The following is a 15616-nucleotide window of genomic DNA, read 5'->3' as shown; positions in this document are numbered from 1 at the left end:
AAGACATAAGAGCAAGAAATATTTTTATAAACAAGCTCGTATTTTTCCAACATTGGTGTAGTGTCATTTTTGGGTGTTATTGCATGGTTTTACTGCTGGGTAGTTTGCAACTTTCGCACATGTGCCTCTAGTATTTGTGTCTTACCCTAGGCCAGGCTACCCTAGGTGACCTGTCATCCCAGGTTCCAACAGTGTTTTTATATTAATGTATACAATTATGATTTCTTTGTGAAATCGAAATAAAGTTATGAAAAATGAAAAAATGAGTGCTCTGCTCTGAAACCGGCGGGTACAATTAAAGGTCAGCACACAGATTACCAGGACTGTATAACCTTGAATTCACCTCTTTATTCGCCCACCAGACTCTCCCTGGCCTCTTATCTTACTCTTACAGGCTTCTGCTTTCTCCATATTGACAATGTTTCCATTGCTATCTACTTCCATCTTCATGTTTTATTCGTTTTTCTGTCTCTTGCTCTTGGTAAAGGTCTGATGGACAAAAATAAGTGCATGCCCCCAAAAATAAGTGCTGGTACCACCCGCAGGCAATCACCGGCTCAAATTAAGCACTGAGCAAGCCATAAGTTGTCAACTGATAATGAAATCACTGGGCCAAATTTGTGAAGTAAACATGATGTCAAAAGTAGCCCTTTCTTCTAACAATAAGTTAAACTAATATACCACCATCTGACAATGCTTTTGGATTTCTGAGGGAAGACTGAAAAGATATGGATATCGGTAGAAATTTGGTTTTTGGTCGAGGGGAGTGAGAACCCTTCTGAAGCAGAAACCACATACCCTGTTAGGGTGAACCACAGAAATCGCTGAATTACCTGTACTTATTACTTAATGAATAGGTGCAGAGACAGAATATTATTATTATTTGTTTAATTGAGATGTTATAGTGTTAAATGGATAAAATCATTTATTATTAATTAATGAATAATTTGTTGTTAATTAATTTATTTAGTTAATTAGTAATTAATTATGGTAATTGTGTAATTAGTTTTAGGTGTGTGCTGTGGGGTTTATAGGAATAAGTATTTTGTGTTTAATTAATTATTATATAGTTGTTCATTAATAATAATTATTTGATATTTATTTTGTGTAATTATTTTTTGTTTGGGTTTTACTTTTAAATGGGTGAAAAGTGGGTATTAAATACATTTTTAAATATTTAATTATTAGTTAATAGTAATGGTTTTTCTTTCAAAAGTAATTTTTAATTGTGTTTTATTATTTTATAGTTTAATTTAGGTGTGTGTTGTGGATATTATAGTGTTAAAGCATGTGTAATTAATGTTTTTTTTATTAATAAGAATTATTTAATTGATTAAGAATTATGTTTATTATGGAAATAAACGTAATAAAAAATATTTGAGTGTTTGTTATGGGTGTGGCGTTATAGGATAGGAAATAAAATAAATACATTTATGTTTTAAATAATGTTTTTGTTTGTTAATATTTGCTACTTTAAAATATTATTGTTTATAAATGTATTTATTAATATATTGTATATATTATTTGTAGGTTTTTGTTATATGTAATTAATATTATTGGGCTCTCTCCCATTCTTAGATTTTAATATTTCTGTTCTCTCTATTTGTTCCACTTTCTTGATGGCTCTATTCAGGACCCACATGGGATAGCCTCTGGCCTTGAACCTTTCAATCGTGGTGGCGGATTCCTCCTTGTAACCCGTTGTAGTGCTGCAGTTGTGTTTAGCCCTCAGCAGTTCCCCAAACAGTATACTCCATTTCAGAGGGTCCGGGTGGCTGCTGAGGGCATGTAGCAAGGTGTTCCCTGCAGAGTCTTTGCGAAAAAGTCTGGTCTGAATGGTGTTCTCTGTTGCCTCTACCTTGGTATCTAAAAATTCTACTGAGGTTCTACTCATGGTACTGGTGAGAAAGATGTTGTATTTGCTGTTATTCAGTTTCTCAATTAACCTAGTGGCTTCTTGCTCGCTGCCCTGCCACACCATGAAAATGTCATTGAGGTAGCGGAGCCAAAGCTTCTCTCTAGAATGGTTGACTTGTCCCCTAGGATCTCTTCCTCCCATTTGCCTAGGGACAGGTTGGCAAATGATGGGGCAAAACAAGTCCCCATCGCAGTACTTGTCACCTGTTAGTACAAAGTGCCATCAAACATGAAAATATTGTTTGTAAGGCAAAACTCCATCATTTCAAGAGCCATAGTAGTATGGTCCTTGAATCTAACCTCATTCACTACACAAATCAGTATACTGAGTTTTTATACTTATACATGTACGTTTACCTGTGAAAGAATATTAGATTGGTAGAACATTACACAGTTCATAATTGTTTGTATACTGTTTATAAACTGGGTTAACATGGGAATTAACGATGTATGAGCCAGTTCCATCATGGCCACCAGATTGTTTACATGCAAGGTATGATGATGCCTAATACAGCCTGCTTTCTATGTTTATTGCATTATATGAATGGTGATGTTTGTATATAATGGTGACTGAGTTTGTTTTTCCTTCGTGTGAACAAGGCTTTACCGCTGAAACACGTAGCGAGGAATAAAACCGTAGTCTCAACAGTGCACAGGAAGTAAGGAGATATATACATATATATATATATATATATATAAAAATATATATATATATAAATATATATATATATAGTTTTTATATAGTTTCAAAGTTTAAAAATTAAATAAGGATAAGTAAATATATGTATATGTATAAATTATTTTGTGTTTATATTTTTTTTATTACGTTTATTTGTTATATTTAGTTAAAATGTACATTACATTTAATTTCTTTTGTTAAACATAATAATAATATTTACTATATTTACTACATATTATTTTATTTTATATGTTTTTATCAATATTTTTTACATCTATATTTTTTACCTCGACATTTTTGATTCGATATTTTTTTACTTACCTGTTAAAGTATTGGAGTCGATATTTTTGCAGTCGATATATATTTTTTCATATTTAGAACATCGATGTTTGTTACATCGATATTCTATCAGTGAACCCTTGGCATAAAAGCAGTCAGGCTTAATTTAGAGGCAATGTGAAAAGTATTTATGCAATACGTAAACGGTAATAAAGTGAAAACACAAAACAAGAAAACTCCCACGCCAATTTAGAAAAATAGAGTAAAACCTAATAAATAATTTGACACCGAAATGCTAAAAATCCAAACTGTAGAACCTGATTTGTGATTTTTTGTAAAGTTTTTAGTAAAAACAAGCGCATAAAATATCAAAACACCAACCACAGATATCTAGTCGCGCGAGACCAGGTTAAAGTAAAAAATTATGGCCGACTGTAAGGTAGTGCGGTTTGGATACATGAGGTGGGTTAGGCCATGTCCCTGCTTAACTTTGGGCTTGGGAGATTTGTAGAAAAATGTCTGAATGAAAATTTCAATGGGTCAAGTTAGCAGGCAATGTCAGAGGAGAAGACGTCATCATTGGGGAGCCCCTGGACAAAGTTGCAGTGAAGATTTTGAAATTCAAACTTAGGGGCCTATTAGGATCACGGGCGGATCGCCACCGCCCGCGGTTCATATTTCCATACATGGTGCCAGCTTTGAAGTGGAAGAATCTTTTGTAGTTTTCCCCCCACAGATTGTTCTTGAATTCCGTCTTCCTTGCCCAGTCTCCACAGGTTCTGGGGCCACAAAAGACTATTGAGAAGTTATTTGTGAGTGTGCTGAAGCAGCTCCTTAGAAATATAAATGGGGTTGTGCACAGCTCCACCACTCACATCCTGGCAGGATGGCCCATACTGCGAACACCAAGCCCCCATTGTGTCATTGTCTGGGAGGGATATGCAAAGGCCAGCTGCCAGGTCCACACAGTCATGTGACCCAGGACACAGGTGGCAACAGGCACCAAATGGTTAGGACAAAAACATGCAAACTTTCTAAAAGTATACAAAAAGGTGATTGACGGAATGCTTCAATTAGTCTCAGCCACTGGTAATTATTTGGACCACATACCAAACCATAATTATTTTGCACACCATGCAAACTCAGTTTGGACCCAGCTATATGCAAATCAGCCCTGACTCAGGAATATACCAAGCTATCTCAGGCTGAAGAGCCCATAACAAGAGCAAAACCAGTTCTCGGTTGCTTGTGTTCCGGTTCAGGGAGGACCTGGCTGGCAGTTCAGGCTGGACTGTTCCCATTGTAGCAGGGTCAAGACTGATTAGCATATAGCAGGGCCCCAACTGAGGTGACATGGTGTGCAAAATAAAGATGGACTGAGATACAGCCCTGAATAATTACCAGTGGCTGAGATTAATTCAAGCATTCCATCCATCCTTTTTATATACTTTAATATGTCACCTTAAGTGGGAGGGGTATGCCCAGACGTGGGTCCCATGCACACTTTGTCACTGGAGCCAAGCAATATCTAACTGATGAGCCCATAACAAGGTCAAAACCTGTCCTGGGTTGCTTGTGTTCCTGTTTAGGGAGGACCTGGCTTAGCACTTTGGGCTCGACTGTTCCCATTGGAGCAGGGTCAAGACTGATTTGCTTATAGCTGGGTCCAAACTGAGGTGGCCTGGTGTGCAAAGTAACAATGGAATGTGATGCGGCCCTAAGTAATTACCAGTGGCTGAGATTAATTCAAGCATTCCATCCATCACATTTTATATACTTTAAACTTTCTAAGAATGGCATTTTTATAATTGTGACAATTTCCGACTTTACTATCAAAGAGGATTTTAAATGAGAATTCTATAGATAACAAACATGACATTTCTACCTGTTCCCCAAATAATTATTACGTATTAACCGTTATAAGGTAACACAATGTTATCCAATGGGAGAGGGAGTCCTGGCAGTAGTGAAAAACACGTTTGTGAGGTTTTTACTATAAGAACATGTAAAAGTTAAAATTACATGTCCACCTTTTTAAATACAATGCAACCTGCCCTATGGGAGTTTTAGGCCCTACCTTAGGTATGACTTAAAGGGGTGGCACAATAAGAGCTGCAGACCCACTGGTATAATTTAATTTACAGGCCCTGGTTACATGTTCAACCGCTTTACCAGGGACTTATTAGTAAATTAAATGTGCCACCCAGGTGTAGGCCAATGATGCAATGCTTTAAAGAGTGAACACAACGCATTTAGCAATGGTTAGCAGTTATAAAGCGCACAGATTCCTAGAGCCAACAAAAACAGATTTCAGGAAACAGGATGGGAGAAGCCTTAATGTTTGGGGGATGACTGCCGTAAGGCTAACAGGTCAGTTAAGGCTTACAGAGGACTCTGTTTTTGAAGCTGAAATCACTATCCCACAAGTGACTCCAGACAAAGTTTAGGCCAAGGTAATAATCCATCCTTGAATCCGGATATGAATTTATAAGTTAGGATACACCATTACTTGAAGACTATTTTCACGCTATCATTTAAAATTGCATGCTCTTGTATTTTGTAAAAAGATGTGGGGAGCTATTCACATAGGTAAACTTACACATGAGTAAATCTATACTGTACGTTTACTCGTACCCTTTGTAGTAAATATACTACAATAGGTTACAATAGAGTATTCACCATTTACGCATGTACATTTACTATAAAGTGCTGAGTTACATGTGTCAGTAGAGGATGCAATCTGAAAAAACATAATTACAACATTAAAGTTACATCTACGAACTTTACAACCCTACTTCACATCCTGCACACATTGCAGGACCCTTGGAACTCGAGGAGGAGACCTGCCCACACTTTGCAGAGGCTCCACAATCTGATTGAAGAACTCTACATGGAAAAAATAGAAAAATGATACACACCTGAAAACAATCCTACACACTTAGCACCCATTCGCTTTCAACAAGATGATTACGGACCACAGCAGAGGATCTGTTTTTTTTCCTCTTCGTCTTGCTGAGATTCAGACAGAAGCATGCAGACTACCCCGCTCAAAAGTAGAATACATTTCACTGAGGAGAAGGCAGCCCTTGTCGATAAGTTTGCTGTAAACTTGTAGAACAAACCACATGGGCTGCCTCGCTTCTCCATCAGTGGAGCATGGAATCCAGCCTTAAGGTTGGAGGTGACATAGTGCCCACACTCCCAGCGCTTACTCCACTTTGCGCACCATAACACTTACATACCAAGGAAACTCATGAGACAGATTTGTGGGAAAGCAGTGGTGCAGGTTTATTTTGCACAACAAGTAGCAATAAGGTGGGTCATCTTACGGGCGATCCAATGCGGCAGCCCCTCGCTGACCCGCATGCCTAATGAGCCATTCTTGCACGGCGAGTCGATGCTCTGACGGTGCAGTCCATTATCACTTTCTTTCGTTCACTCCCGCCCCCCCTGTCAGGGCGGAGCGATGAGGCACACCCCCGGTCGGTTCAGGCCCCCCGACCGACCGAAGGACTAACGGGGCGCCGACGCTGTTTCCTGGAACCCCCTCGGCTCCAGGTTCTTGGCTCAGGCACCCCTACTGTGCCAGGCAGAGGTATTGACTGTATCCTTCTGCCGCAGAGGTACCCCTACTGTCCATCTGCTTCCAGATCGCCCTGTGACTCCGCCTGCAACACAAAACAGACCGTTAACAGTTCAAAACATGCCTGCCGCTCTGCCGCTGGGTCTGGGCCAGGGAGGGAACAGCGCAGAGCAGCCAGGAACGCGACGGCAGGAAAGACCGAGCCTCGCTGCCGCGCTAACTTTAAACCCCTTAAGGGCCGCCCCTCCCACCTGGTGACCCGCGCCCATTGGACGCGCATGAAAGGGGGCGGCCAGGAGCTGACATGCACCGTTTTGCTCGCGCGGAATGTGGGACTAAGATGCTGTCTCGCTTAGCTCCCCTTCGCGTCGCGCGGCCAGCGGCAGAGATTATCAACCAACTGGAAGAGGGGGCCCACACCTTGGGGGATTTTATAAATAAGTGCACAATGAAAGGAGACGGGTGAAAGAGAAGTTGTGAAGTTCCACCTGGTAGGTGAACGGGATCCTGTCTCTCTCTCTCACTCCTCTCAAGAAGGCTATCCTCTTCAAAATGCTATAAGGGCTGTCTCTTTCTGACAACACTAATGTGGTGCATGTTAAGAATCTAAAGCCCTCTTTTTCTCACTTGCTCTCTCTCTCTTTCTCTTACTAAAAACAAACCTATATTCACTCATCCATCTACCCTTTACTTATACCGGCATTGGTTGGTACACATCACATATGCGCTACTCTTCAAGGGTTTTTAACACAATTCCTATCAATTACTACATGTTCTAGAATGTGTTTTTTTAAATCGTCCGTTCATATAGCAACTATTTCAAATGAATTGGGAGCTTCAGCTGGGGCAGGAGTCAGCTGCAGGGCAACACACAGGGAAGGTTTTGCAATGCCAAACATTTACACGCACAGGTATGTCCTTATGCTAACAATCTTACATACTATACCCTATTTCATAGTTTGTTGAGTTAAATCCTAACCGTGTATTTGGCAATGTTTTATTAATAGTTTTTAATTGTAGCAAAATGTAACTTTGACATTTATACTCTTTCTCTATTGCATAGCCATGTGTCTGAAACCTTTTTCAGACTCTGTGTTGTTCTTACATCTACAACAACTATGATGTCTGATCTTAGCAGTGTACCCACACCTGGATTGGCACCATACAGGAGACAGAGGGTAGAGCCTCATAAGTTAAATGACTGCTCTTTTGTCTTTGAATAACACTTTTTAAGATTGACAGAGTATCTGTAGTGGCTTTTGTCACACATCCCTATTGGCCCCATGCTCGGTATCTTTTAAGATATGCCAGTCCTCAGACATTCACTAAGCAGCCATGGATGCTTTTCTGCCTACATAACAAACACCTCCATACAGCCCTCAACCAACAGGTACCTCTGCACAATCTCCTAAACACTCCTCCCATGAAGGTGCATCTCGGATTTTGTCTCAATCATTTGAGGGATAGAAACCCCCTGGGGAGGGGCAGGTATCCCTAATTTATCATTTCCACCCTACAAACACCCTCAATGCCCCTGTCTGTGTGCCGGACAATGTGCTGGCCATGTCAGACTTCCCATGCATGTGGGGTGTTTGGTATGGGCCAATGCTGCTGTCTGGGAGGATGCGTTTTTTCATGAACAGTCTAATGTGCAGGAGGATATTCATTCATGCAATAGGGGCTACTTTGCCTCCCTTATATGATTCCATCTTATGATTTATAGACACGCCACTCAGTGGTCCACAAATAGTCCAAATACCAGTGTCTACTGTCCAAAATTATAATAAGGTCGTTCCCCAAAGCCAGAGGGAGGGTCTAAACCTCCTGACTTGGAGCCAAATGTTCCTAGGCATCCTCAATCTAAGTCTTCACCACAACAATGGGGACGTTCTCATTGGACGAATATTTGTGCCATTTCAAATAGATAGAAATTAAATTGAAAATATCTCTGAAACTAAACATTCAAAGGAGGATAAAGGGTTGTCAAAAGAGCCTATTTATTTGACTTATCCTGTGCAAAAAGTTGATAAAGGTTTTAACACATCTCCCACACACTGGTTATCTGAGAGGAGACTGTATATGAACGAGGGAACAGGGCATTGTAAAAGAGTGTCTTTTTATTCAAATGTTATGAACATATTTTATGCATTACTTATTATTTGTGTGAATTTGAAGGGAATGAGTAAGACAAATAAGGTGGTTAGGAAGTCGGGTAAAGCCACACAATGCCAAAATCCCATAAACTAAATTTGACAAAATGGAAATGTAACATAGCATTTGTCAAGAGCCCATTCGCCGTTTTAACAAAATATACACTTTAAAAGGATTTCCATAAGGTCAAGATTAGATGATTAGTCAATCCAAATAAAAACATAAATATGCAGGTTAGAAATGTAAATCTTTCAAACCTTTTATAATACACAAATAACACATGTTCAATATAAAATGAAAGGTTATACCACCCCCTGAAATTGAACACAGGGCAGGACACCACTATCAAAATGCATGTGCACATAAGTGGATATTAAAAAAATACATCTATTGTCTCACTGTTGCTCAAATTCTCCTAGTTGAATGTGGAGGGTTGGCCAGGCTGTTCTCAGGTTCCTCCTGCACACTTGGGTCATGTGGAGGTGCTGAGAATGTGGCTGTGAGGACAAGCCCATACTGACTTGGGACTTAATTTGAACCGAGCCGCAAAGGTTCTCCCAGAGATTGTGGCATAACTGTCCTTGCTGGGGTGGACACCCACTGCACTGCAGAGCATGGTGATGTTGAGCCAGATTTGGGCCTATGCTACATTACTCAGCTGAGTCTCCAGACTCCATAGAGCTGAGGCCACTTTTCAACGAAAATAACTCTCTTGATGATAATGTTCCTCAGACATGTTAGGGATAAGAAGGGTGAAAGGAGCAGCGGGATGGAGGAGGCTGGTGTTGTGGTGAAACGAGGAATGACCACAAAGTGGCTGACATACTCTTTCTGTATGCCATTTCATGCTTGCCATGGTAGGAGTAGGGCTCTTCCCAGAATGAGGAGTCTCTACCCCACACTCAGGAGGGAACTCTCTGCATGCAGAGGAGAAACCTTCCAACACAGGAGGGATACCCTTAATGTACCAACAGTACTAAACATTAGATAATAAATTAAAAACAATACGAATAGTTGCAAAGAGGGCATCTATTCCATATGTGATATATCATACCTATAGACATGCAATGGGTGTGAGGGTAATGTGTGTGTATAGTGATGTAGTCAGTGCTTAATTTGTAAAAGAATGGGTGCCGGTGCCCAAATTTCTGCTCAGAAGCCCGTGGGCGGTGCAATTAAATGCCACAGCACCCAGTCCCAACGCTGCAGAATCTTGAATACACCTCATGCCTCTTCAATCCACTACCAGGCTCTCCCTTCTCCTTTATTTCACTACTACAGACTCCTGCTTACCCCCTTTGTGATGTTTTTTCTGCCTTTTTCTTCTGTCTTACAGCTTTGTGTTTTCCCCCGCTCTTATACTCTGTGAATGTCTGATGCAGAAGAATAAGGGCAAATCTCCAAAAATGAGTGCCGGTGGCCCCCACAGGCTCATATTAAGCACTTGTTGTAGTGATAGTTGGTTATGTTAATGATGGCGACCACAGATGTGCATATATCCCCAGTGTAGGTTATTCATACTTAATAATGAGCCACATGTCACCAACCTCTCCAGCAACCAAGTGTCATTCAAGAGGAAACTATCACAATATATATAGCTGTCATGTGTGCTTTCAGGAAAGGCAACATACACATCAATGTAGCACCCCTGGCACTGCAGATATCTTACTTGTTGATGGAGTGGCAGCAGTGTCTGTTGCAGAACAGCTGAGCTGCATGGTGAGATGGATGAAGTGCCACATGGGTGTAGTCAATGGCACCTACCACATAAGGGAATTGGTCAAAGAATTCCCTTATCACCTTGTGCCTTTCCACCAGTGTGTTTAGCATGGTGATAAACTGGTGGGCTCCTCTGTTGCTGCATTGCAGTACCTGATGCAAGCATCAAGATAGGTTTGCCTGTGAGATGCCAGTGTTGTCAGAGGTGATCCTCTGGAAAGATCCAATGGCCATCAAATAGAGTGAGGTCAGTATTTTGACACAGGCAGGGATATACTGGGAGGTGGCTCTAGATCAATCAAGTGCCTGGTCTCAGTCTGCAACCATGTCAAGGATCACAACAGGTGAGAAGCAGTATCTGGCTATGACAGCTTCTGTGCCCATTCCAAAGATGTTGATCCTTAGCCTTCCTGTCACTCCCACCTATTTGTCCAATATTTCCTGCTAACATTTATGTGTACATGTGCGGTGATCTCCGCAGTTTGATTGGAGATCAACGCGTAGAAATGATAAAAGAGTAGGAGGCATTGACCTCTATGCTCAGGTTAGTGAACACCATTAAAGTAAATGAGAAGGAGTACAATTTGTGGCTAGGCTTCATATTGTTCCCCTGACAGGGAGGAGAACAAAATGAAAGTGCAGATGAAAATTGCATAGTTGGTCCAAGCGAAGGAAGCAGAAATATTGTTGGAGGATATCAGTCACAAGAGCAACAAATCGGTTAATGTTTTCCAATCTAAAGTTAAAAGGACAAGGATTGGTATAAGTATAAAGAGACGGATAAGATCAGATAGCAATATCATGTCAACGTTTTCTGTTGTACATAGCAGCTTCAGCAACAAAGACTTTTAAAGGTTGTTCATAACTGAATAAAGCCATGTTTTACTAATAAAAATTAGGTGGGTATGATTCTTTTACATTGGTGCTCCCTAGATCTTCCTAACACTAATGTGTTTTCTTTAAATGCATGTATCAATTGGTTTCAACGAAGAAAAGTGCTGTATAAAATAACCACATTCATCGCTAACTAGATAGGCTGTTTTATTTAGTAAGCTGTGATCCTGGGATCCTTAATTAGCCCATAACCAAATCTAAGTTTGATCACTGATCGTATAGAGACATTAACTGGGGTATTTCAAGGTCTCTTACTCTGCGTTTGTATACTATACAAAATATGACAATAGAAAAGTGAAGGAAAATATTCATTCAAGAATCAATATGCATCGCCCTTGGATTCATCATGGCTGGGCCTGCAGAAGGTGAGGTACCCTCTTCCTAACTGTGCCACCAGTAGGGGCACCATGGGGCACCATGGAAGTCCCAGTTGCTGAGCAAACAGAGACGAATAATTAGCAAAATACCCTCTTGCTTGCTCTGCTGAAAATTCCTTGCTCTCCTCATGGATGCAGTACAATAATATACTTTGGGGGAGATTTACAAAAAAAATCACGCAACGTAGCGCAGCCCCCTGTAAGGCTGCGCTGTGTTGTGCGACAGGGAGGGAGCAGGAGAGCTCCATATCTTTACAGAAATCGCTCTTTCCTCCTCTTTTCCTTGAGCCGGTGCTGATTTCAGAGGCGTGCATCACGCACACATCTAGCGCCATAGCTCTAGGGTGTGTGCATTAGTCTAGCATTGTTTTTTTACAGGAAGGGTACCCTTGCTGTGCGAACAAAATTCGATGTATGCATGCTGCATAGTGCAGCACACATGGAAAGTCAGAAATGGAAGGAGAAATGAATTGTCCTTCCTTGCGTCTACTTGAAAAGGGCATAGTTTTCTCACGCTAAACCCAATCTACTTTATTTATTAAATTGGGTTTAGCATGAGAAACCTTGGATGGACGCATGGGAACACCCATGCTCCACCCTTGGTACACCCCCATGCCGTAAAGTCATGCAAAGCAGCACAATGCACTGTTTTGCATTACTTTTCCGTTATTTCCAGGGCTAAACAAGTCTAGTGCTTGACATTAAATTGGGAAAGAGGTTTGCGACGCAAAAATGGTGCAAAATCTTAGTAAGTCTCCCCCTTTGTGTATTTTGTCCTTATTATTATAATGCTTATAGCAAACCCAAAGTGAATAACTACTCCAGTTAGTTCTTTACTCCAATTATGCTTCTTTGAAGTTATGTACACAGCTGAAGATTGTCATGAATTTCTCTCCCTGTCGTTTTCTTGACATCAGACCTGTTTGGGGTGTTAAATTATAATACTATACGCAAGACTTCCAAATCCCAAACAGTATTACATAATACAATTACATGCAGAGTCCCCAGTCCAGACCAGGTATTACATCATACCCAGAGGTTAGTTGCTTATCAATTTCTCTTTAAGAAGAGATTTCTTGGGTGGTTCAGACATCATGAAAAGGGCTATGTCCCTGAGGAGGAGAAGTGGTGGACATCAGAAACCCATACTCCCAACAGCTAGCTTCTCCTAACTCTTTTGAGATTGAGATTCATATAGGGCTTTTCCTCTTTGTCCCAATCTCTTCTGAGACCACCCCTGTTTCCGAATGGACACTTCCCTAAGAGCCACGCCCCTTCTGTGTGGGTCCCCACTACCATTTGTGGCAACATTCTTTGTTCTCCTCCTAGCCCCGCCTTTATGTAAAGGAACCCTGCCTCTTATTGTTCCTGGAAAGACAACAAGGCTGTGATCCAGATGCCTTAACGCTTCCTGCGACATAGAGCCTCTCACTGTTTTTTGGCCTAGCTGCCGCCTTTTGCAGTAGTGGTCAGCCCTCTGTTAGCTATAAAACAGGCTGTCTGCACCTCCTTATCCATGCCTACCTTGCTTACTTCGGGAGCCATTTATAGAGTGGTCCTTGGCAACAGTACCTCTATGCGAAAGTAGGGAATGTAGTAAGTGAATCACACCCTCACAATTTTCCATGTGCCAGGAATCTGCTTTGTGAGATTATTTTATGTGAGAATAGGATCACACAATCTAGACATTGAGCTGAATAAGCTTATTTAATTAAGGCAGTTTTATGTTATTGTTTAAATGTAAAATGATATTGCTTCAGTGGCAAGTTGAGCGAGAGGGTAGTATTACTTAGTAGTTTCGCTCGGCTTTTTGCTGGTCTTCAACAAGTTAGAAGGCATTTAAAAAGTTATTTTCTTGAAGCAGAGCTGTCTGGGTAAGGATAATGATTGAAGATCATTTGTGTGTACTTGAATCATTGTTTCCAGTGCTTCTCCTTGTTTAAGTACAGTGTAGGCGTTTGAAGAGACTGATGTCTGTTTCCTCTTTCTTTGGTGCTGTACTTGCTGTTTCAGTTATGACCAAGATTCTACTTGAAGCTAGGACTAACATAAGTATTTAAGGATTGAGCAGAATAGGAAAAAGCTTCTGAAAACAGATTAATTCAAAGGTGGAAGGATAATGTCATCCAGTTTCAGAATGGGGAAGGCAACTAATACGTGCTGTAGATTTGGATGGCTGGTGATTAATTAAAATTAAAAACTATTTGTATGTATCTATCCTACACTAGAAAGTCTATACTATTGCTCTTGATAATGCTGTCCAGTGACTTGGAAGATACAGACAGCAAAAAGATGGGCAGCGTGCATTATCGGAATACCCCATATGTCATTGATGTTGTTTCAATATTGTAGCTTACATCTTAATTTATTATGTAGGGTATAACCTTCATGGACATCCAACTGACCCATTAGATCCATGACATTTAGTGAGTACAAAGGTGCCAACTGCTAATACAATCACCAGCCTGTGCAGATGATGGGCGTGTCTTGCACTGTAAAAAAACAATACGTAACATTGATACACCAGCATGTGGCAATGCTTAAGAGATTCCTTAAAGAAGACTGTGATTATTTGGGTATGCCCAAAGTATCCTAGATTTTTTAAGTTGATTAGAAAATCACACAAATCACTCAAGATAAGCTGCCCATCAAATTGGATAGGGAGTTATAAACTAACATATGCCATCTCTTGACTAAGTCTTTATTTAGGCACCCTGTTTAAGACTGAATATTCTTATATTTTTTAAAGAGACATTTTAGTCCTCTGAAGGCGAAGAGAGCTAATTGAGAAGTGGGGAGAAAGGAATATTTGGTCTGCAAAAGAAAGCAGAAATATTGCTGCATTTTTTCAGTATTTGAATTTTTTACTAATAAGGCAAAATACAGCTACACTACGTTTTCATGCATGTTATAAGCTACAGATATCAAAGACACTGCAACACAAATAATATTTAAAAGTGTTTTCAGCTGGCCTAACAGAGTTAATGATATTTTATTGATCTATAGCTTTTGATAGTTCCCCTCACTAGTTTCTGCAATCATGACTGACCACCACCTACCATCAGATTTTCTTTTGTAGTTTTAGAACTGTTTTGTGAACACTATGTTTTCAATAATTTCTATGCGGTGGATACTCAATTTGGGACACTTGATTTCACGGATGATGTTTTTTTATCTCTGTCATTTTAAAAATAAAACATTGTGGTAATGCATAAACTCACAGGAGGCTCACAAATCGTTGAAAATGTGAGTTTATTGTAGCTACACATACGAGCTGCTGGTGTCTCACAGGTTAAGCACCAATTAACACCTGGTTTAAAAAGCATTCCATATGGAACCCATTGAGAGCAATCACAGGATTCCATATAAATAAGCACATATAGATACCACATTGCTTTTCCTATTACAAAATTAAGTACATTTCCAACAATAAAAATATGATAGAACATAACATCTAAGCCATGATGCAATATAAATATAAACACAACATCCAAGTGAAAGTTACAACATAAAGAACCTACAACAAAATGTGGAGTAAAAAAACGAAATAAACACCACTGCCCTTACAACATAAATAACTACAATACCTTAAAGCAGAATGTCTACTTAATCTCTAAATCTATGAAGTAATTTCTTTAAACGACTGCCACATCTCACCCATGTCCCTGGATCACGCTCATTGGCCTTCACAATTCCATCTTCACATCTTCCAGACACAGATGGCTTTACACCAGTTGCTCTCATAAATCAGTTAATGGGGGGTGGATCACTTGTCCTGCTAACCTGGGTTTTCAGGTCGGTTGTATGTCCCTTGGTAAAAAACCCTCATGCACGTGAGTGGATGTTTTTTCTGGTAGCGGTATATCTTGGTTCTCCGCTATATCACTCTCGTGTCTGCATAATCACGGGGTTAGTTGGTATGCAGCCTCCGCCAGGAGGTAGTTTCCCAAGGTTAAAAGCAGTAGTGTCCAGTGATAAGTGGTAAATGTGAAGTTAAAATAACTCGGACAGCCAGAG

General features: G+C 40.3%; 1 pseudogene; it reads left to right on the top strand.

Moving 5' to 3' along the window:
• The first annotated feature begins 2363 nt into the window (after positions 1 to 2363).
• The window catches only part of LOC144820207 (low-density lipoprotein receptor-related protein 6 pseudogene), a 43171-nt pseudogene continuing 29918 nt past the window's right edge, over positions 2364 to 15616 (top strand).

Source organism: Lissotriton helveticus, chromosome 2_1, assembly GCF_964261635.1.
Source record: "Lissotriton helveticus chromosome 2_1, aLisHel1.1, whole genome shotgun sequence".
Classification (NCBI taxonomy): Eukaryota; Metazoa; Chordata; class Amphibia; order Caudata; family Salamandridae; genus Lissotriton; species Lissotriton helveticus.
This window is presented reverse-complemented; position numbering and strand designations above follow the sequence as displayed.